General features: G+C 41.5%; 2 long non-coding RNA genes across 5 annotated transcripts in view; one reads left to right on the forward strand and one right to left on the reverse strand.

The window, feature by feature from the left end:
* The window catches only part of LOC142430699 (uncharacterized), a 247,381-nt gene that overhangs the window by 152,432 nt on the left and 72,189 nt on the right, over nt 1-22,760 (forward strand). For all 4 annotated transcript variants that reach the window (XR_012780652.1, XR_012780651.1, XR_012780654.1 and 1 more), the window contains one exon: nt 19,491-19,587. This is a non-coding gene — a long non-coding RNA (uncharacterized LOC142430699). The remainder of the gene's footprint in view (nt 1-19,490; nt 19,588-22,760) is intronic.
* LOC142430884 (uncharacterized) lies at nt 5,011-7,884 on the reverse strand. Its single transcript, XR_012780672.1, has 5 exons — nt 7,792-7,884; nt 7,525-7,707; nt 6,910-7,060; nt 6,305-6,395; nt 5,011-5,509 (listed from the first exon to the last, which is right to left on the reverse strand). It is a non-coding gene; the product is annotated as an uncharacterized LOC142430884 (long non-coding RNA).

Here is a 22,760-nt window from a genome sequence, read left to right on the forward strand (position 1 = left end):
GACCATGAGTACCAGAGGTAGAGGCAGGGCATTGCACTCCGACTCTGTGTTGGGAAGTCGCTTAGCAAACCTTCCCTTCATGGGGCAGCAGTGACAAAGGAAGAGTCGCAAAGAAGCAGGGTCTAGCCCTTCACATGCTCACGTGTTGTGTTGAAGCCCAGGAAGCCATCACTCTCAAAGGCAATTCTAACATTAAATAAAATTAGTCCTTTAAAGTACAGCAAAGAAAGGTTCCATCACTTGCTTTTCAAGTTTGATAGAGCAGCAAGAAATAGAATTATTATTGGAAGACAGTTTCTATATGTGCAGCTCTGATCGCTCTTTGAAACTTCGGTGCTGCCTCTTTTGTACTTCTTGGAGGATGTCTTCCCCTGAACTTTTTATTCTACTACCAGTCTATTATATATAAAAAAACTCATTCTCTTTCTTCTCAGAACATTTCCCTTGGGGGCATGTTTTCAGGTACCACTATTTCCCCAGGTGTTCAGACTGAAAGCCATGAAGCCATCCTGGATGCCGCCGTTGTCAGGAAAGCCAGCCCCTAACAAATCATCACAGACCGGGTAGGCGCAATTGTACAGCGATAATAAATGAAGATTATAATAAAGTCACAGAGAACATGAGGGATAGAAGAAAGATTGAAATAATGGAGTCAGACAAATTTCATGGTAGCACGCTCACCTCACCTCCTCTTGGAGGTACAGGGAGAGAGAGAGAGAGAGAGAGAGAGAGAGAGAGAGAGAGAGAGAGAGAGAGAGAGAGAGAGAGAGAGAGAGAGATTTATTGCTAAGAAAGGCTTATATATTCTATGGGGACATGCAAGCCCCCTAATTACTGGTGAAGACATACAACACAGGAAGGTGCTGTGCTATAGGTAATACAGTAATGTGAGGGTGGGGGATCTATGGGTACACACACTATAGGAAGAGGAGGGATTAGGGCCTACTTGTGACAAGATTCCTGTCTTTAGGTAACCTTGATTGCCCTAGAGCTGGAGACTTTATTTAGCCTAAGCTTTCAGGAGAACCAATCCACTGTCCCTAACAGCAGGGGGTGAGCCTACTTATCATGGGGGAGACAATGGTGTCTGCTTGCTCTGCATGGCTAGAGTCTTCAGGGAGTGAACTTGACAATCATTTACCATTAGTTGCAAGTAGATGAGTCCAGCTCCCTGGGGAACAGTCTTTTTGTATCCCACACGCCTTCTTTTCAGACTCCATTTCCTAAGGGCAGTCAGTCTCCAATACAGTTTACATTTTTCAGTTCCTTCCCATTCCCCTGATCTACAGAATCTCATCCCTTTAGGTTTGAGTAGCTGTAATATTCTTATAGTTAATTTGTTTGATCACTTTTTATTTATTATATGTACTCAAACAGCAGGGTCACTTTAAATATAATTACTGTCAACCAAGTGGGATGCAGGATAAGACGAGCTATCTCTACATCAGTGGCATTCTTTATTTTAATTTATGCTGACAAAGGAACACGTGTCCTGCCTGGCCTGTTTACTACTCCATACGTAGCACCTGGAACAAGGCTGAGGCAGACAGACATTGGGAAGGCCCCAAATGATCCTTGCCACACAATATGTATGCCTTTGTGTAATCCCCCTCCCTTGATTTTGGCTGAACCTGTAACTTTTTGGCTTTGACACCTGAACCTGGAACCAATGGGCTATGACATGTATGATGGGATGTTTGTCCCAAAGCAGAAATATAAAAGATAATAATTTCAATCTTGCTAGCAGACTCTGTTTATGGAGTTCCTTCAACTAGTTTTGATGAAGCAAGCTCCCATATGGAAAGGGAGCCAGGATATAGGGTGATCTCTGGTCAACAGTCAACAAGAAACTGCGACCATATGTAAATATACTTATATATGATGATGGGGAAATTGATCTATATGCATATATTTATAGGTTTAGCATAAGGTAGCAGATGGACATTGGGCATCTACTCAAGTACTCCCTCAATGCAAGAACACTTTGTTCTATTAAACTGGCATTCCATGATACTCACTTTCCCAATATGATTGCTGAAGACAAATCAGGTGCATAAGCAAATGGGGTGAAGAAAGCTGATGATGCCCAGCCTGATGGCTATCAGATGATATAGCATCTGCGGTTTTATAGGCTTAGAGATAAACAAGCAGCCACCTAGCTGAGAAGCAACAAAGCCGACATGGAAGAAGCATACCAGCCTGTGTGATCATGAGGTGTTGATGGAATCAGGTATCAGGCATCAAAGAACAAAAAAATCATATCATTGTAAATAAAGGTGAGTGTGGAGTGGAGATGCAAAGCCCATCTCTAGGCAACTGGGCAACCCTTCTGTAAGGGGAGATGAACCAGTCAGGGTGCAGGGTAGCAATGATGAAACATACAACTTTCCTCTAGGTCTTAAATGCTTCCATCACCCCTTTCCCCTACTAACATGATCTCAATTTGATCTTACCAATCCAGCTAGACCAGAGGATGCACACTGGTACAGATAAGAACTGAAAACACAGGGAATCCAGAATAGATGAACCCTTCAGGACCAATAATGAGAGTAGTGATACCAAGAGGGTAAGGTGAAGATGAGGCAGAAAGAGGGAACTGATCACAAGGATCTATTTATAACCCTCTCCTTGGGGGACAGACACCAGAAAAGTGGGTGAAGGGAGATGTCGGATAGTGTAAGAAATGAAAAATAATAATTTATAAATTATCAAGGGTTCAGGGTTTGGGGGGGGCTGGGAGAGAGGAGAAAAATGAGGAGCTGATACCAAGGGCTCAAGTAGAAAGCAACTGTTTTGAGAATGATGATGGCAACAAATGTACAAATGTGCTTGACCCAATGGATGGATGGATGGATTGTGATAAGACTTATATGAGACCCCAATAAAATCATTTTTAAAAGAAAGAAAGTGTCATCTGACACTTTACAAAGATCTGAGTCCTGCGGGTGAACACCTGAACTTGGAAGCAGATTAGCCTCAGATGAAACTACAGCCCTGGACAAAACCTTAAGAGCAGTTTTGTAAGAGGCCCTGAAGCAGAAGGCCCAACTCAACCATGCTGGGATTGCTGACCGCAGAGACTGCGAGAGAGCGTGTGGGGATGTGTGAGGTCTCCAGATGACGCAATGTGTTACTCAGCACAGGGGCCAGGGGCCAGGCACCCATGCAGTGTGCAGAGACTGTGGGAGAGCGTGTGGGGCTGTGTGAGGTCTCCAGATGACGCAATGCGTTGCTCAGCACAGGGGCCAGGAAACCCGTGCGGTGGTTATTACATGCTTGATGATTGAATGGATCAATGACATGCCTCCTTGTGTTCCTACAAATTAACTTTTTAGGTATGGTGAATAATTATTTCCTTAGAACTAAAACATGCCTTAAAAGTTAAAAAAGCTAATTCTTTTTACACCGAGGACCTTTGCTCTTTCCTTCAGCGTTGGACAATTAGGATTTGGCGAGTGAGGGAGGATTACTGCTTTGTTGTTGTTATTGCTTTTGAGTCTGGGTGCTTGTTTGATGCCCAGAACTCCTGATGCCATTCAACGTGTTTAATTAAATGTGTGATCTATACCTTCGCACATGATTTAATTAAACCTATGTCTCTAGACATAAAGTAAACGCTCATTTTATTTCTCACAAAGACTTTGAAATTCCAAAGTCATTTTTAGCCATAATTCCCAAGGAGGATGCTCAATTAAATTTCCATTGTTTTCAAATATCTTAACCCAAAGAAGCATATTGGACCATAATATGGACATGTAGAAAGAAAATCACAAGATAAATTTAAATGTTGAACATATACATTAAAATTAAATTCTATAGAAGTTATCTCACTTGGAAAAGACTAATGTCAGAATAGGCATCTTAATATTTCATATCTCTTATGAAACATTTAAAAATTACAGTTCTCTTGGGAAGAGGAAAAGTTTCAATAGGCTTAGCACTAACAAAATATAATGAAGTAAGAGGAGCATCTATTTTTGGTTTTAAGCATGAAAGGATAATACTAGGAGGCATTGTGCTTACTAGGTTGGAACTTTTTTGAAATTTTTTAACCATTATTCTGGCATGGTATTTCTGCAAATCTGGTAATGTCTTTGGATCCTCTCTCATTGACAACAATCCAACATCCAACAGCTTCTTCATTTAGCCCAGCTCATTTTCATCCCTTCTCATCTCTAGAAACCCTACATCCCTAGTCCTCCAGTACTAGGACTGGGAGTAGAACTGATGAAGATCGAGTTTGTGGCTGTTAAATTGTCCTCGAGGTGTCTTGTTTGTTCTAAACAAAATAGAAGTTTCATGTGTACTTAGTAATACTTCTAAATGAAGAGACCTTTTCATGGAAGCCCTAATATCTAAACACAATCTAGAAATAAAGCACGAAATTTGATATTCTACTATCAAAATTAGAGTGCAAATTGAAAAGAAAGCTTCCTGTGAGTTAAAGAAAATCACGTAAGTAAAAACTGTCCATCAAGATCTCCAGCTAGTAGAGCTGAAGCTCTTGTCCCAAAGAAGTAGAGATGATAGCAGGGGAGGGTGTCATGGTCCCTAAGCAAAGACTTCAACCACAAGTTGGGGGCTGTGGAGACTACCTGGTCAGCAATCCATCATGTGTGACTTCCCTGGCTGGGTTGCCTCAGAACACAGACGATGTTTAGAAGGCACTGCAGTTATCGTTTTCATCTTTCTTCTTCTTCCTCCTCTCCTCCTCCTCCTCCTCTTCTTCTGCAGCAAGAAAAGGGAACAAAAATCTAGCCTCTTTAGTGAGTCATTAGGTTAGTTCCTGAGTCACGCTCACGTTAAACTCAGCATTTCATTATTTATAAAAATAGTTTTAAAAGGTGAGGGTCACTAATCTTTGTCAGAGATATCATCAAATACACTTGGATGTCCAGCTTAACTCTCAGCTCTGAAGTCTGTCATGGAAATATAAGAATTTCATTTTACTAGGATAGAGCTACTATTTGTTTTTAACCTAAATATCTGGAATTTTTTGTTTACCTTAAATCTCAGTGTTCTCAGGATCTGTCCTCTGAAACCCAGTGTTCAATCTATTTAAAGATCTCAGGCACACATAGACCATGTGTTTGGGGCTGCTAACTTCAAGGTAGCAGTTCAAATCCACCAGTTGCTCTGTAGGAGAAAGGTGAGGCTTTCTGCTCCCTTAAAGATTTCCAGATGCAATTTCTTTATGTCCTACAAGTCCATTTGGTAAATCAAATCTATGGTAGTCAAGTTTTGGTTTTCTTGGAGACATCATCGCCCTCACTGGGGGCCAGTGAGATTCTGATTGACTCCCAAGCGTCAGGCCTGCTCTCCGTCCAGTCTGACCTTGGGTCACAGCCTTGGTTGATAGTCCCTCCTGCACGCACCTCTGTAGCTCCAGTCTGTGTGCTTGTATCAGAATCTTTGCTTCCATGTTCCCTGCTCCTTGCCTAGATTTCCCCCGCCTTGAGAACTGGCAGAAGGGAGGCTTAGAGACCTTATATAGTCCCATTCTTTCATGCTGCGAAGAAATTGAGAAGGTGGAAGGATTAATATTAATACTACACTATGGTCTTATAATACAAACTGATTTCAAGTGAGCATTGATAATTGATGCCATCCATGGATGTATTCTCTTTAATGTACACGGTTGTTTATTTTAATTAAGTTACAATGGCTGGTAAGATTTTAAAGCATGCCTTTTGTCCCTATCACATATACACCTAACTACATGCTACAACACACACACACAAAGGGTCAATTTTACTTTGTATTTTAAATGTCTGACAGGCTAAGCATCTGTGAAAACCTTTGAAAGAGTAAAATGGAAAATGCCCAAAATCTGAGAACAACTATTACATCTGTAGAAATTTTAAACATAATTTCTCAATAAGGTGTTGTAAAAAATAGTCATGATCAAATTACAAAACCAAACCAAAAATCTCAACAATCTATTAGTTTTTCCACAAGGACAAATTTGTGAGAGTAGAGGTACTGAGACTTGCCAAGCACGTACCTACTTCGTTTCTGACAAGGTAGCCATGGCAAGACACAGAAGGAAGGTCTCACAAAATTGACTTAGACCCGGAAAATCATAATTAATGATTCCTAATGATTCCATTTGCAGTATTAATATAATGGTGCAGTCGATAATTTAGTCTTCAGGCTGTTACCCTTAAGGAGAGGTCTCAGGAGGAACCCTGCAGAGGTTCACAGCTAGGGATCATGGTCCTTGACAGTGGACATCATTTCAGCTTTATCTCTGCCTTTTTTGGGTAAATGAGCAGAAGTGCAGGGCTACATGTGGGTTTCTCACCTTGATTCCACATGGTAAAGAGAGAGGGTGGCATCTGGCATGCTGCGGTTTTCTCCACCATTAAAGAGAGGGGCTGAATGATACTCAGCCTCTTGGAGATGAAAGAATAAAGGAGCTAGTTTAAGTGTACATTATATTTTCAAGTGTAAACAAAGCGGCTGGTTCAAAGGAAGCCACCCCTAACAACAATAACAAAACAAATTCCCTGCCACCCAGCCCACGTTCACTCAGAGCGGCCCTGCAGCACAGGGTGGAGGCGTCCCTGTGAGGTCCTGAGATGGTGACCCTCTGACAGAGGAAGCCCCATCTTCCTCCCGCAGAGTGGCTGCTGGTTTCAAACTTCTGACCTTGCAGTTAGAAGCCCAGCGTATAATCACTCTGCTACCAGGGTTCTCAGAGAGAACTTAACTTAGTCATATTCTTTATATATGTCGCATGCTTCAGTTCAGAACATTTTCTAAATAAATATTTATAGTGTAAAGCTTTTTAATGTCTTTTAGTTAATGCTACAAGGCCTCAAGGGGTAAGCATATTTCTATTTCTCAGTTCATAACATGAGTGCATATGTATGTATTTTGAAAGTATAATACAGTCTGATGCCTTACAGAATTTGAGGTAATTATTGTAGCCTACAGGACAGGTATTGAATACTATTTTCTCCATGACATGATGACGAAGGTAAATGGCAGGCTTCTGGACTCTTAGGAAATGTATTTCATTTAGACACAGCACAATACAAAATTGGCGATGCAAATCCTGTCAAAAACAAAAACACAACAAAACGCAAATATTGTCAAAAACAAAAACAAGTTTAGCTCTATTTGGTCCCAGCTCCTCGGAATATCCGCCTTTCCAGAGAGTCCTGGGCCCCCGTCTCTGGAAACATTTCACACAAGAAGGGCAGCCCTTTTTTGGAAGCAACACATCCGAGTATGACGCCCAGTCTGGGCACAGACGAGTTCCAGCCTCTAGGGGGTGCTCCCCCCCACTCCTAAAGCTACTTACAAATTTTAACCCCAAGGACCTGTGACACTGAGTTTATTTAGAAAGAAATGATCTAGTTAAGATATGACAGATATGAACAAATGAAAGCAGTGTTACTTTAGAATGGCCTCTAACCCAAATGAGTAAATGGTAAGAGGAAGGAGGAGACTGGGATACCTAGACTCAGAGGGAAGAAGACCATGTGAATGCAGATGCGACTTAGGTAATGTAAATACCAGGCAAGGATGGCTGGGAGCCGCCAGAAGCTCAACGGAAGCGAGCAGGAGTCCTTCCTTAGTGCCTTTAGAGGGGCATGGCCCACTGACCATTGATTTTGTATGTCGAGCCTCCTGATCTGTGGAAGAACACCTTTTGCTATTTTCAACTTCCTCCGTGTCTGGTAATTTTTTATGATGATTCTGGAAATTGAACACAAAGTCATGGGTACAAACAGATAAAACATGATTCCTGCATTCTTGGATCCAGACAAAGAGGCCTCTTACCCAAACTGCGCTCTCTAGCGGCACCGTCCTGGCCCTTCTTGAGCCCGGTGGTCTGCAAGGAGGTTCTGCTTCTGTCTGTCTACTCTCCTATTGGCTGGACCCTGGAATTCCCTTCCTGGGTGCACAGCCCACTTAAGAATCCTCCCTGGTGCGTTTGCCAGGAGGAGGATTGTGCAATGGTGTGAACAAATCGAAGACCAGGACTCTTCATCTTATTATGAACTAAGCTTGGCTGAGCAGGCAGAAATGTCTCTACACTTGCATGCCAGGGGCCTCGTTCTGTGGACAGTGCTAGATCTCTCCAAGAGGAATTCAAGAATTGTAAACTTGGACATGACTTAGCTGACCATTTGAACATATTTTTCATGATAAAGAAAGTGGAACATATTTTACATAACAATTTGCTATTTGGACTTATAAATTTGACATATTCAGACATATGGCATGTGGACTTCCATTTAAACTCTTGTCTTAAGCCTTCAAGTGTGCAGGGCAGGCTTTGCTCAAGAAGATTTGCCTTTGGTCATAAAACTAGCAGTAATCCAATTTTATCCTGCCGAATAGAAGTGTGCCTATGGGCTTTGGTGTTATTAGCAGAATTTAAAAAGACAGCCTGGATCAAGCGATTCAAGCTTGACTTTTGAGAAATTACAGTTCATTGGAAATGTCCCAGGCAGCTTCAGTAGGAGTATTCACAGGAACACATAGAAGAAATCATAATCATAACCCTACTGTGATATGAAGGGAAACTTCAACACACCATTTTTGTAATTCCTAATCCTTGCACTCTATCTAGTCTTCACATGGAAAATCAGGTTCTGGGTCTGATCATGAGGTGGCTGAGCTACAAAGGACATCAATTCCCAGGTTATCCAGTCCTTCTGAGCTGAAATCAGAGCATTGATAGTAATAATTAGGACCCTGAGAATGTTTTTAATTATAAACCTGAGAGTATTGTGCTCCCAAATCCCCCCAAACACTACAGAGCAGTAAAGGGTGTCCCTTCCCATTTGCAAAAATAGAAAAACCTCGACGTGCTTGGAGACACTATGGTGACTTCACCCCACATACGAATTTATCACATGATGACGCTCCTGCTCACTATCTGCTCTGTCTGCTCCTCACTGCTTTGGGGCCACAGACAAGGGTAGTTTTCTCTGTACAAGCTCAGCGGAAAGATTAGAAGATGATCAATAGGAACTTTGGATCTGGTCAATCCGTATTGGCAGAAACCCGCAGAGTGGCAGAGGTAACCATTGCAGGTGTGGGCCACGGGAAACAGGATGGGAGAGTGGCGAAGAGACGTCGTTGAAAGGGCGCTCTCACACAGGGCTCTGGGGTCAGTGCTTTTGCAAAGCAGCGGGTCTAGTGGTTTCCTGCGATGACAATAGTGCTTACCTTAAATTTAGTGTAGAGCTGAGCGGATGCCAGGAGAGCTGAGACTATCAGGATGGACGGAAGAAACTGTTATGTAGGTTTCACAGAAGATGCTGTAGGACATGCTTCCCTTCTCAGGTAATAGTGATGGTCACTATGGAGGAGCATGACAGGGGGAATCTTGGAATAGCTTGAATGAGCCTGTTGTCTGCAGGATGGAACGGTGGGAAATGCTGTGTGAAACTAGATGGCTTCAAAGGGAGGAACATCCTGGGACGCTAGGAAGCCAGTGCCTACTGGTGGACTTCACCTGTCAGACGCGAAGTGGATGGAACGGCCATACCTGGGATTAAGATCAAAATGGCTATCAGGATTCCTAGACCCACTGTGGTCTGTTACAAAAGCGTGTCATGTTCTGAGGGTAAAATAGGCTGACAGGAGATGAGAGCATCTCTAAATTTGGGGACATACAGAAGGTGAGGTGACATTAGCTACTGAAATGGAGAGCCAGACTTTTCAATATTCCAGATGTAATTCAGTTACCAGATCTAAGATCTGTTGGTTGAAGGATACCCTGTGCCACCCATATCACCACAAATATTTGTTAGAAACTCCATCATTTTGTTTGCAATTGGAATCTGGCATTTTGTCAGGATTACAGAGCCATAGGAAGGAAGCACACCCCCACTTTGAAGGGAGGTTAATATGTGTCTGACTCTACACTGACACAAGGAGGTTATCTGGAACTTCATTGTGGCCTTTTGGTTACAAAGGTTTATGGTGTACCAGTGATAACGGAGTACCGTTGCCCGGTGGTTCTTACCAAACTCCTTGCTGATCTCTCTGCTGTTTTCATTGTTAGTTGCCATCTAGGCAGTTGCAGCTCATGCTGTCTGCCCTGTCTGTGGCATCCTAAAGATTGCTCTTTTGTTTGAGCACATTATGACAGCCTGTCAGTGCTTCCTGTTGAGGGTCCTTCCTCTGTAGCCACCCTTGGCACTGAGGAGCATTCATATGGCACTCCTTCCCAAACAGATAGATTTGTTTGCCCTTTAGGCAGTCCATGATACCTTCAATATTCTTTGCCAGTACCATAACTCAAAGGCATCAAATCGTGTTTGGTCTTCCTTATTCAATGTGTTAGGTGGGTTCTCTAGAGAAACAAAACCAGGACGCTTATGAAAATATATCTATATCTATCTCTATATATGGACAGGTTTATACCTACCGTGAAAAGGAATGCAATGGCTAATTAGTCCACAGAGCAGTACAGAGGGCTCAATTCAACTCATGTTTGCAGAGCAGGTAATATACCAAAGGTCCTTCTGCTCAGGAGGGTTGCCAGTCCAAGACCAAGGAAACTGAAAGCTCCTTGCTGCTAGGGGGCACAGTGAAGCAGACCACGATGGAGTCTCAAGCTTCAGGGTGTACTCACATTTACATGATCCACAAGCAGCATGTTGAAGCAGGTCTCGAAGGAGCCTCACAACCAATGGTTTGGGTCAGCCCACAGGTAGTGTAGCACACAGTTGAGGCAAAGAGCGAGCTCAATCAGCAGCATGCTGGTCTGATCACCAGGGAGAAAGAGAGAAGGGGCCACCCTTGGAAAACCATTTATCTCATCGCCCTCCAATCAAGTTGTGGCCTGATTATTCTCCACCCATATGTTCCTATGGAATCCTAGTTGGCAAAATAAACCTATCATGTTCAATGTCTGATTTTCATATGTATAATAGGTGATTGAAAATACCATGCCTTGGGTCAGGCTCATCTTTATCATGAAAGTGACATCCTTGAATTTTCAAAACTTTAACTAGGTCTTGTGCAGCAGATTTACCCAATAAAATGCATCCTTTGATCTCTGTAATGTCCTTGAGCATTGATTGTGGATCTAAACAAGAAGAAAACCTCGAAAATATCAATCTGTTGTCCATTGATCATTATTTTACCCTTCGGTCCAATTGTGAGGATTTGGTCTTCATTAGATTGAAGACTTCAGTCCTTAATCTTGATCAGCAAGTGTTTCAGGTCCTCCTCACTTTCATAAGCAGAGTTGTGACATCTGCATACTGCTAATAAGCCTTTCTCCTATCTTGATTCTGCATGCTTACACATCTAATCCAGATGCTCTGATGTTTTGTTCAGCATACAGATTGACTAATATGGAGAGAAGCTACAACCCTGACATACATCTGCCTGATGTTAAACCAGGCAGTCTTCCCTTGTGACTTCCCTTTAGTCTATTGGAGAAGAAGTGAGCACATCTTATTTTCATAAAAATGCACAGCAGCTCCTGTAAGAGCGGGCTATTATTTGAGGGCAGGAGTACATCGGAATGGTGCGAGAAGTAGGCTGCAGAGGCACCATTTAAGCGCCACTTCGTTATTTTGGCTACATCTGCTCCTGGGTTTTTGATAACTTATTTTATCCCAACTGCTGTGAAGATTAACTCCACACAATAGCAAATTGTTTCAGGCCTGTTCTTGGTACCTCGTGCCTCTCCCTCGAGGGAGGGTTTTCTCACCACCACTGAGGTGTGAAATGTCATAGAGGCTACCCTACTCAGTATCTGTACTCAGTATCTGTACAGTTCAACTTCTGAAATTGAATTTTTGACTAATGAGAAGTGCAAGAAGATGAATAAATGCTTATTCCAGATGAATAAACTCTTCTTCTTCTTCTTCTTCTTCTTCTTCTTCTTCTTCTTCTTCTTCTTCTTCTTCTTCTTCTTCTTCTTCTTCTTCTTCTTCTTCTTCTCCTCCTCCTCCTCCTCCTCCTCCTCCTCCTCCTCCTCCTCCTCCTCCTCCTCCTCCTCCTCCTCCTCCTCCTCCTCCTCCTTCTTCTTCTTCTCTATATGAGACACTGTCTTAAACTTCAGGGGAAAAAAATCAGAAGAGAGTCCTGTTCCTTTTTTCTTAAAATTCCCCCTAGTGATAAAATATTTGCATACAAGTATAAACCTTTGCCTGAGGGTTGATATTAAGAAAACTTAAACCTCCGACATTTATAGATACTAGATCTCTATCTCTATTTTTCCTGTATTTTCATGGGGAACTCCTAATCACTCTGCAATCACTCAACTCACTCTTTTCTGTGAAACATTGTCATGATCATTTCCAATATTGTATCATTATAAATCCCCTAGCATAACTGTCTATTATATCATTGCACTTCTGGAATCTTTTACATGGATTCGTGTTACTAAATCATGAACTCTTCTGATTCATGTCTCATTTTCTTCGGATTCTCAAATTCATAAGTGACCTCTGGGATATAATATATAATTAAAATTTTAAATTAAATGAATAAATGAGTGAATTTGAACTGAAAATTAAGAATGACCTTTTGTCTTCATGAATGGTGAGGAAAGTCTAATAGCTAAATATTTATAATGTATAAGTACCTATTTATATATTGAATAACCTAAAGTATTTTATGTTATGTATCCATTAGCTTTGTCTATTTAGCCAGCTAATGATCTTCTACCCATCTCCCTTTCTGTTCTCATTGTGTAATGTCCTTTGAGGATGAGAAAGAGAACCAACAAGAGTTGCTGATAAAGCAGTAGAAGATGTTCAAAGTTAAAACAGTGTATTCTTTCAAGAGATTTTTTTCTTTAATTTGGAAGTAGACGTCTACTGCCTCTTGGTTTGAGTCCAGTGCACTTTGGTTCTGGCAGAGGTTTGTGTTTTTATAGGTTTCACTGCAGTACTTCAACTACAAATAGCAAGTGTCAGAAATGGCATTGTTTTCCCTAGTAACTGAGATGACAATAAAGAAACGTCACTTGTAGCGGAAGAGCTTTAAGCTTGGAATGAATACTAGCTCCTCAGCATTTATTAATTTATACCCAGGTGCCTTTCTAACGTACTTTTTCCTGTCAGCCTCCACAACTACCCAGACCATCACTACTGTCCCTCTTTGTAGGCACCACCTCCCTCCTACGCCATTGGTTCATCCCCAAACCAGTCACTGCATACCTCCCACCCACCTCCCATAGAGCAAGAGAATTGTCCACCCACATCTACTCCTTAATCAGTCACTGGCATATTATACTTCACATCACCCAGGTTTCCTTCAAATTCGCTCAAGGTTTCACTTCCAAAATCACCAGATACGGCATCAAATCTTACTTGGGGGTACGACTCCAACAATATAACAATTTCCGATTCTGTGTTCTAGAAAACGATTACCACTCTATTATAAATCACCAGAAAATATACAATGATCATCTTGGGTCCCGCTGAGTGAATAGTCCCATTCCTATTGCATTTCCTTCTTATCTAGCGGACTGCTGATTGGATCTGAGTAAAGGGAAAGAGCCATTCTGCTTGTTCAAGTTATCCTTTTGTGATTCTTCCAAATTATTTAACAATTCCGTTCTTTCTTCTTTTGAGTACCGACTTTGAGATAATGAGGCCTAGAAAATACTCACTCTGTCCGAAATATATATGAAATGAATTAAATCTCTTGAAGGCTCCATTATTTTCTTGCTTTACATAGCCGTTAGGATATTCCTAAGTTCCTGTCAAAGTACCTAATATTCCCTGTGTTAAGTTTGATAGAAAATGCTACAAAACAATTCTCATGGGTTATAGAAAGGCTCCATTCGGTCATTGAGATGTAATCCTCTTTCATGATGAAGGTGAATTTTAAACTCTTACAAGGTTATTTTAATTTTGGCTCTTACAACATTGGTGAGACTTTGTCTCAACTACTTTGGATCTGTTGTCATGAGAGACCAGTCCCTGAAGAAGGACATCATACTTGGTAAAGAGCCAGCCAAAAAGAGGACGACCCTCAATGAGATGAATTGGGACAGTGACTGGAACGATGGGCTCAGATACAGGAATCATGATGAGGATGGGTCAGGACTGGGCAGTGTTTCGCTATGTGGTACATAGGTTTGTCGTGAGTCAAAAGTGACTCAATGGCATCTAACAACAACAATAAAACAAACAAAAACAAGGTGATTTTGCAGTCTATTAAACTGTCTGAAAAGACCCTTAGATTTGATACCAGTACATATATGAGGGTAGATGAAAAAGAACTGCTGATAGGGTTTCAGTTCATGCATGCATGGGTTTACTATGAACAAGTTGTGTTTGAACATGTCTCTCACCAGTGACAGCTGCTGACAAGTCTTCTCAGTAATGTACTTGTGGTACAGCCCCAGGGTACCTTCAAAAATACAAAGGTTTAATCAAAATAGTGCCTTCAGAAGACATCCATTTAAGGCAGAGAGGTCAACTCAAAAGTGACTGTATTTTGGGAGACTCCAAAGGGGGGACCAGGGAATGGAAATTTTCTTGAAAGATGCAGACAAGTCATGGGGACTTATTATGAAGCCACACTGCTCTCCCGTCCATGCTGGCTCTCAGCAGATCTAGATTACCAGAAAGAACTGCCCAGTGGGTTTCTGAGAATGGAACTCTTTAGCAGAGTAGAAAGCTGCATCTTTCTCCCGAGGAGCAGCCAGGGGGTTTGAACTGTTGACTGTTTGGTTAGGAGCCAGAAGTTTTAGTAAAATTGAAAACCGGTGAGAAATATGCCAGGAAAATTATACTGAGCAACTTTCTTTTTTTAACCAGGATAATGCACTTGTTTATTCTTCAAAGGTAGCAAAAGCTGTCCTACAAGAATTACATTGGAAAGCCTTCCTCCATCCACAGTACAGCACTGATCTTGCATCTTCAGTCTGATTTTTGTTCTAAAAACTCCAAGACCATTTCAAAGGAGCCCTCAAGGATGCCCAACTGCTGTTTAGACTTTGAAGATTGAGATTAGATTGCAGATTGAAGAGCAGAGAGTTCTTCCGGGAAGTGATAGGGAGAGGTGAACGCCATTCTCAAAAATGTATAGACCTGGGCACAGTGTCTGTGGAGAAGCAACAGCATCACATTTTGTTGGTTTTGTTCAATAAATTTTCCCTGATTTTGTAGCAATACTTCTGGCTTATCCTTCTATTATGAGAACAATGAGTCAGTTGTAAATGGATGTTTCTGCTGATTTTTCAGTTCCTTACCTAGGCCAAGAATCCCAGTAAAGGGTTGGCATTTGACTTTGTGGTTGGATTTTTTTTTCTAAGACGACTTCTACTTTTATGCCAGGCGCACAAGACACATTATCCACACTAAGAAGAACTACATTTTTCAGAGTTGGGTGGTGTTAAAGAGTGAGTTTTGATAGCCCTGAGCACAAATAAACCATCTTGAGAAAGAGTATCGATCCAGGAGGATTGCAGCTAGGGAGCTGGCTAGGAAGCACACTTGGCTGCTCAATTAGAATCAAGTCCAGAAGCAAGAAAATAAGGCAATTCTTAAGGAATTTAAAACAAAATTTAAATTTAAAAGAGGTCTAGCTTTCATCAAAATTAATATAGTTCAAATGAGTTCTCCCCAAGGAGAAGAAAGTATGGCTAAACTGACAGGGCGATGATTTACCTATTTTATCTTTTATCAGAGGGTGAGATACAAATATATTAGATATGCCGACCTTAAAATTAATCTAGATAAAACCTGTATTTCATTGAACTAATGGTATAGTTTTTATGAACTAAATATTTCTCTATTAGATGTATACAGTTTCCCTTGCTAGATTTCCCTGGGGATATCAAAAACAACAAAACAAAATAAAAAACTCATGAAACTTCATGGCTTTCAGCAATCAGAAGCACATTTGCCCCCGTGGCTGCTGTTGTGTGTTGCAGAATCAATTGTGACTGGGAGTAATCCTATAGGGTCGAGTTGAAACTCACGAAGTTTCTTAGGCTATAAACTCTATGTAAGTAGACAGCAGATTAGCAGGTATTTCTCGAGCAGAGAGGCTGGTAGGTTTCAAGCACCTATCTTTGGGTAAGCAGCTGAGTACTTCACCGTTGCCTCACAAAGACTTCCTGTTAATGTGGCTAGAACCCAGGCTGTTTGGGCATGGGGAAAGGGGAGTGCTACCTTGTGGCATTAACAAACTATATTCAGCAGCAAGCGTTGATTTTATTTAGATGGACTCCAAGTTGGGCCGCTAACTACAAGGTCAGCAGTTCAAAACCACCCGCTGCTCCTCAGGAGAAAAAGGAGGCTTTCGATCCTTTATTTTGCCTTCTAGAGCTGCCCTTTGAAATGTTCCTTTACGTAGCTTAATGATTAAGTTGTCAATAATGATTAAGTTGTTAAAACCTTTCTTAGTCCCAGTTCCTCATTATATAAAAGTAGATAATACCAACTATTTAATCACAAAATTGTATGTATTATACCTGGGGGCTTAAAAAAAATTCACGGAACAATGGAATTGAAAGCTAATGGATTTGAAGCTCTGTAATGGGAGATTATGTATATAAATGACTTAGCTTGGTGCTTAGCAGTTGGTGTATGTGGTAAGTTCTCTAAAATCTTAGTGCTATCCATTTTATTTGTAACGACATGAGACTGCGGTGGGGTGGAGGTGGTTAGGTGCAGTCAGCGCAGTTTTGACCCATACCAAGTCTACGTACAGCAGAACAAGGCATCAGCCGCTCCTGCATCATCTGCACCTGTGTTTTCATATTTGAGCCCATTATCGCACCCACTGTAACAGTCCAACTTGCCTGTGGTCTTCCTCGTTTTTGCTGTCCCTCTCCTTTACTAAGCATGAGGTCTTTCTCCAGGGATTGCTCTCTGTGGATAACACATTCAAAGCAGGTGAGACAAAGCCTCGCCATTTTTACTTTTAAGGAGCCACCTGACTGGAGCCATCTGGCTGTATTTTTTCCAAAAGAGAATTGTTTATTCTTTTGGTGGTCCACAGAACTTTAAATATTCTTTAATAGCACCATCATTCAAATGAATCCATTCTTTGTCCATCTTCCCTTTTCATTGTCCAACTATCACGTGCATATGAGGTGGTTAGAACTAGCACGAACCCTCAAAAGAACAAACAGATCTGTCTTGCAAGAAGTCCTGTGAGAATGCTCCCCAGAGGCAAGGATGGTGAGACTTCATCTTGCATAATTTGGACATGCTGTCAGGACAGACCGGACCCTAAAGAAGGACATCATGCTTAGTAAGATGCCGGGGAAGCAAAAAGAGGAGGGAAGCCCTCAAGGAGATGTGTTGATGCAGTGGCTACAGCCATGAGGTCAGGGATAAGAACCATTGTGTGGATGGTGTAGGACCAGAAGGTGTTTTGTTGTATTGTACATAGATGTTCTGTGAGTTAACGTCAACTAGATGACACCTAACAATGAACACAGGGCTATTGAAAGTGCCCTGATGTCAGTCAGGTGCACCATAGTCCTCAGAGTAACATCTTGCTGTTTAACATTTGAAAAAGGACTTGTGCAGCAGACTTACCCCATCCAAGGCTTCATTTGAGTTTTCTCTCTTTTTAAGAGGTTTATTGGCATGTAACTTGCAAACCATACATTTCAATATGTCTATCATGTTTAGAACAGTTGTACAATCATGGATACAATCAGTTATAAAACAGTTTCTTCAGTAACTCATCATTATTAGCCCCAACCACAACCTCCTCAGCCCTACTCCCAGGAAGCAATCAATCCAGTGACTATCTCTATAGATAGATTCACCTATCCTGGATTTTATATCCAGAAAAACATTTTAATAAGAAATCAACCACAAAAGTGAACAAGAACATAAAACAGAAAATCCTCAATCAAAAAGAAAGCAGAAAATATTTAAAAACTAGAAAAAATTAAAATGAGTCAAAATGAGATCAAATGATAAGACCTTCCATTGTAACCTAACTGTATCTGAAATAATAACTTTCCAGTGCCCTCTGCATGACAGCTAGGCTGCTCCCATCCCTAGTCTGTGCTCAGAGGGCATTCATCAGAGGCTTAATCCATGCAGGGACCCTGCAAATGGATTTTGGGCTTTCCCTGTCATCCATAACTTTCTATAAGCCAGATATTCATTATTTAAGCTCTGACACGATCTCCACCCAACCCCTTGGATTTAGATTTTAATATTTGTAATCCTTGGATCACACAGGCTGGTGCGCTTCTTCCATGTGGGCCTTGTTGACCCCTCACTAAGCTGGCTGCTTGTGTGAAGACAAGCCTTTAAGATCCCGGCCACTAATAAGGGCAGCACAGCAGAGGCAGAACCTGAGGGAAAATGTTTAATTCTTCCTGATGTATTAAGAAACTGATGCCGTGTCTTCTAATGCATTTGTTAATACCTTATGAGCACATTTCTATCATTCAGACATTTTATTTTTCTATCTCAATCTCTGCTCTAAACATTGCTCATGCAACTTTTACAGACATTTTTAGTAGCACCGAAAGTCTTGGAGTGCAAACAGAAATTTATGTCAAAATTTTGCAACTTAAAAATTGTTTGGCAGATATTGTGAAAGTCTTTAGGTTAACAAACCCTTATCATGAGCATCTTGAATTGGGTATCTGTCACAGTCTGGCCCTGAGAATCAAATCACTTGCCTTTTATATTTATTTCTGTTGCTCACCGATTGTGTGATATTGACTCAGTCACTTAATCTATCACTGACAGTTTCTTTAGAGAAAAAAAAATCTCTGCACCCAACCCAAAGCCTCAAATCCAGTTCTAGGTGATGACCAAGTGAGCATTCTGGGATTCTCATCAACATGCCCTCAGTGTCACGAGAGAAAACATTAGCACGTGCCATACTCACCTTCAAGTTGAAATCCTGTCCGTGTCTGCCCGGGATAGAAAGTGGAGTCTATTTCCTTAGAGTTGCAAACACTGAGACTGTTGCTTGGTGGCTGTTGACCGTGCATATGCTAAACTACTAACCATGCATGTGCACACTCATGAATTTATTTCGGAAGAAAAAATCGCATTCCAAATTGTTTTAAAATATGTTGGCATTATCTTTATATCCAGTTGACTTTTCAAGAACAGAGTTCTGTCCTATTATTATGCAGATGCAGACCATCCATGATGCTTTCCAAAAGATTTGCTCCTGGCTCAAGTTTTGATTTTATCTTCAGTAGTTTGTCTCCGTGTTCTTTTTCACCCTCACAACATGACACCTAAAGACAAGCATATACGATTAGAACAAAGGGTCCACATAAAGTGGACCATCAATGTCTCATTAGAGATGGATTAATGCTGCTTGGCTTATCCCTGCCTTAGGTTTGTCTCTCTCGGAAATGCATGTAAAACATTGTCCATTGTCCATAAGGTGTTTTTTTTCCTGTCCTTGAGATTTTTCTTCTTAAGCAAGATGAATGTTTACTGATATAAATACATTATCAATTTTAATTTATTATTTCAATTTTTAAATCCAATGTTAACTACATTTCAATGTGTTCATCAATGATTTTTTTCAAAATATTCACACAGGTGACTATCTGAGGAAAGTTCATTGTCTGAAATTGTAAAAGCATAAAAAGTGGTGACATTTCGGGAACAAAGCCCACCTCTTTGGAAGCTTCAGAAGGTAAGAAGTCCCCAGGTGGTATGAGGATGCACACGCTTGGCTGCTAGCCAGACCTGGGGGGTTAGGGTTCACCCAGACCTGCTGCGGAAGCAAGACTTGGTGACCAAGTTCCAAAAGAGTAGCAGATTGATAAACCTAGAAATCACAGGCCTCCTCTGACATACATGTGAAGATTATCATGAGTCAAAGTTGACGCTAAAGCATCTGGTTGTTCTGCATACAAGCTTCATTTACCTACTGAGGTTGACAGGATTTCAGCACTCACCTTGTGTCAGTGCTGACAGCTCATTATGCCCCATCCTTCTCACTACGGTGTGTCCTACTGGTCATTCAGAGATATTAAATATAGCTGTCTCATCTCTCTCTAGTCTTGTATAAGATAATGGGTGAGAAGGTTACAAAGATTATCTTGAGGCAATATCTGGTGCTTAGAGAAAAAAATTATAATTTCCCTTTAGGTCTTTGACATGAGCAAGGAAAACTCCATTTTGATTTACTGTAAACTTTGAACTGTTTTGTTTGGACCTTTGTTTTGAATGTGAGCAAGTGCAGTGAACAAAAAGCACAAGGTGAGGAGCACAGAGTCATGCTGTTTATGCAAGTAAACAAACTCCAGCGGCCACTGGTAGAACTCATCAGGACTCCCAGACAGGCCCGTGGATGGAATGTGAGACTAAGCAAAACTGTTTGCCTCAGTGTATAAAAACCCTAGCAGTGGCAGACAAGCCCCAGAGCTTCTTCGATGCCAAGAGGACACCACGCCACTCTGAGCTCTCCACCAGGAAGGCAAGCCCTCTATGATATATTTCCTGATGTGTGACTATGTAGGCAGGGTTTTAAATACTGATTATAAATGTCTTGTCCCTGGGCTTAAGTGCTTTGAAAATGATTAGGGTAAAGAATGTACAGATGTGCTTTATAAAATTGATGTATGTATATGTATGGATTGTGATAAGAGTTGTATGAGCCCCTAATAAAATGTTTAAAAAAATGTTGTCCCCTTGAGGAATAAACATGTTAATTCAGCATCATTACATGTCTTAGCACTTAGTCCTTCTTGAGTGCTCGAGCCAGTCTTCTCCTTAAAGGACTGCAGTACATGGCAATAGAGGTGGACATACATGACCTCTCCTGGCTTCCCTAGTGTCAGGAGACAGGAGGCAGGCATACCCTCACCCCACATCTTCATCCTGTCTGACACCAACCATCTCTCCCGTGGCACTCTACTTCGGTTCTGAGTTTGATAATTCACTGCACTGGCTACACAGAACTCACAGACAGTACTAAGAATAAAGGGTGTTTGTTAGGGAGGTCGTAGATCACCACAAGTCAAGACCTGCATACAGTAAGGATACGGTCCTTGGTCCAGAGCAACACTTTCCATCCGCCAGCAGTCAAGTCTCTCTGGTCCTCAGTCTATCAGCCACATGGTCCAGTGGCCTTATCTCCCATGGGCTAGGAAGCCAGCCCACCTGTCACTCTCTCCCACAGCTCCACAGTCGAAGGCAAGATGAGGAGAGGGGCCCTATAGACCCGGTGCTGCTCCTCTGCGTGTCTGTGCTGGCCTCAGTGCATATGGAGTTGGCAGTCCCTGTCGCATCAGACAGCAGCCTAAGATGTGCTCTGCCAAATGGTCTGAAGTTTCTCTCTGCAGCTCAGATAGCTCTTATACGCCGAGGAATGGCTTTGATGGAGGTGTAGTTTCATTGTAAGCTGGCCATATCTCTTAGAAAAATATAGGATGGTGACGTAGCCCTAGCCTCTACTAACATGCCTTAATCCTGTCACAGAGGACTCCATCTCAAATGGGATCACTGCCACGGGCATCGAGTCCAGAATGATAACACATCACAGAAGGAATTGTGGCTGGAAGGGCTACATTCACTGACTATAGCTCAGAACGCTTATTTAAATGAGCAGTTTTAGTCAAAACAACACATGGAAGAGTGCTTTGGATCCCTGGATTAAGTTTGCTTCTTAATTTAGAAGGTTTTGGTATTTAAATATTGTGTATAAGCTACGGCAAAAAAAAAGGTGATGGGGTTTTATGAGTCCATTAAAAAATCTTCAAGAAAGAATGTTTAGGAGTCTTCCAGGTGTGTGAATGCGATTTCTTAGCACATCTATAGTTGGCTTAGGCCTTGAGTGAACTTTGGGATTACCTTTTGACCAAATGTTAAACCATATGTGCAATTAAGAGAATACAAACTCTCTCTCACACACACATAGGTCTTATTTTTGCTCAAAATATAGAGTTGTCTAAAATAAGAATCAGCACAGATAAAAAGTAAAATAAAAATAAAACCTCTTCCTGGTGAAGAATTAATTAAATTAGTATGCCTGGTCAGATTCAGAAGAGAATGTAGAACAAAGGATGTCCTTGCTGATGTCAGATGAATCTTGGCTCAAAGCAGAGAATACAAGAAAGATTTTACTTGTGTCTCATTGACTATGCAAAGGCGTTCGACTGTGTGGACCTTGATAATTTATGAATGCCCTTGAGAAGAATGGGAGTTCCAGAGCACTTCATTTTACTCATTCAGACCTTGTACCGGCGTCAAGGGGAAGTTGTGCAAACAGAACAAGAGAATATTGCAAGGTTTAAAATCAGGAAAGGTGTGTGTCAGGGTTGTATCCTCTCAGCATCCTTGCTCAATCATCAGAAAAACTGGATTCAATGAAGAAGAAGGTGACATCAGGATCGGAGGAAGGCTTATTAACAGCCTGTGATATGCAGAGGACACAACCTTGCTATTAGAAAGTGAGGGGAAATTGAAGCACTTGCTGATGGAAATCAAGGATGCCAACTCAGTGTAAGCAAGACCAAAATCTTCACAACTGGACTCCTAGGTAAAACATAATAAATGGAGAAAAGGTTGAGGATGTCAAGGATTTGGGATGCTTACTTGGATCCACAATCAGTGCTCATGGAAGCAGCAGTCGAGAGCTCAAAAGCTGCACTGCATTAGCTAACTCTGCTGTACTTCCTCAGAGGATTGAAGGACTAAGGTGCACCTCGCCAAGCCATGATAGTCTCCATTACCTCATACTCACTCAGGCCTTGTACATGGAGCAGGAGGCAGTTGTGGAAACAGAATGGAATAAGGAATCCTGTGGAAGAATCGATGGGTTTGAGCTGTGGTGCGGGAGAACCTTGAAAGCACCATGAACTA

Source organism: Tenrec ecaudatus, chromosome 17 (genome assembly GCF_050624435.1).
Source record: "Tenrec ecaudatus isolate mTenEca1 chromosome 17, mTenEca1.hap1, whole genome shotgun sequence".
NCBI classification, from domain to species: Eukaryota; Metazoa; Chordata; class Mammalia; order Afrosoricida; family Tenrecidae; genus Tenrec; species Tenrec ecaudatus.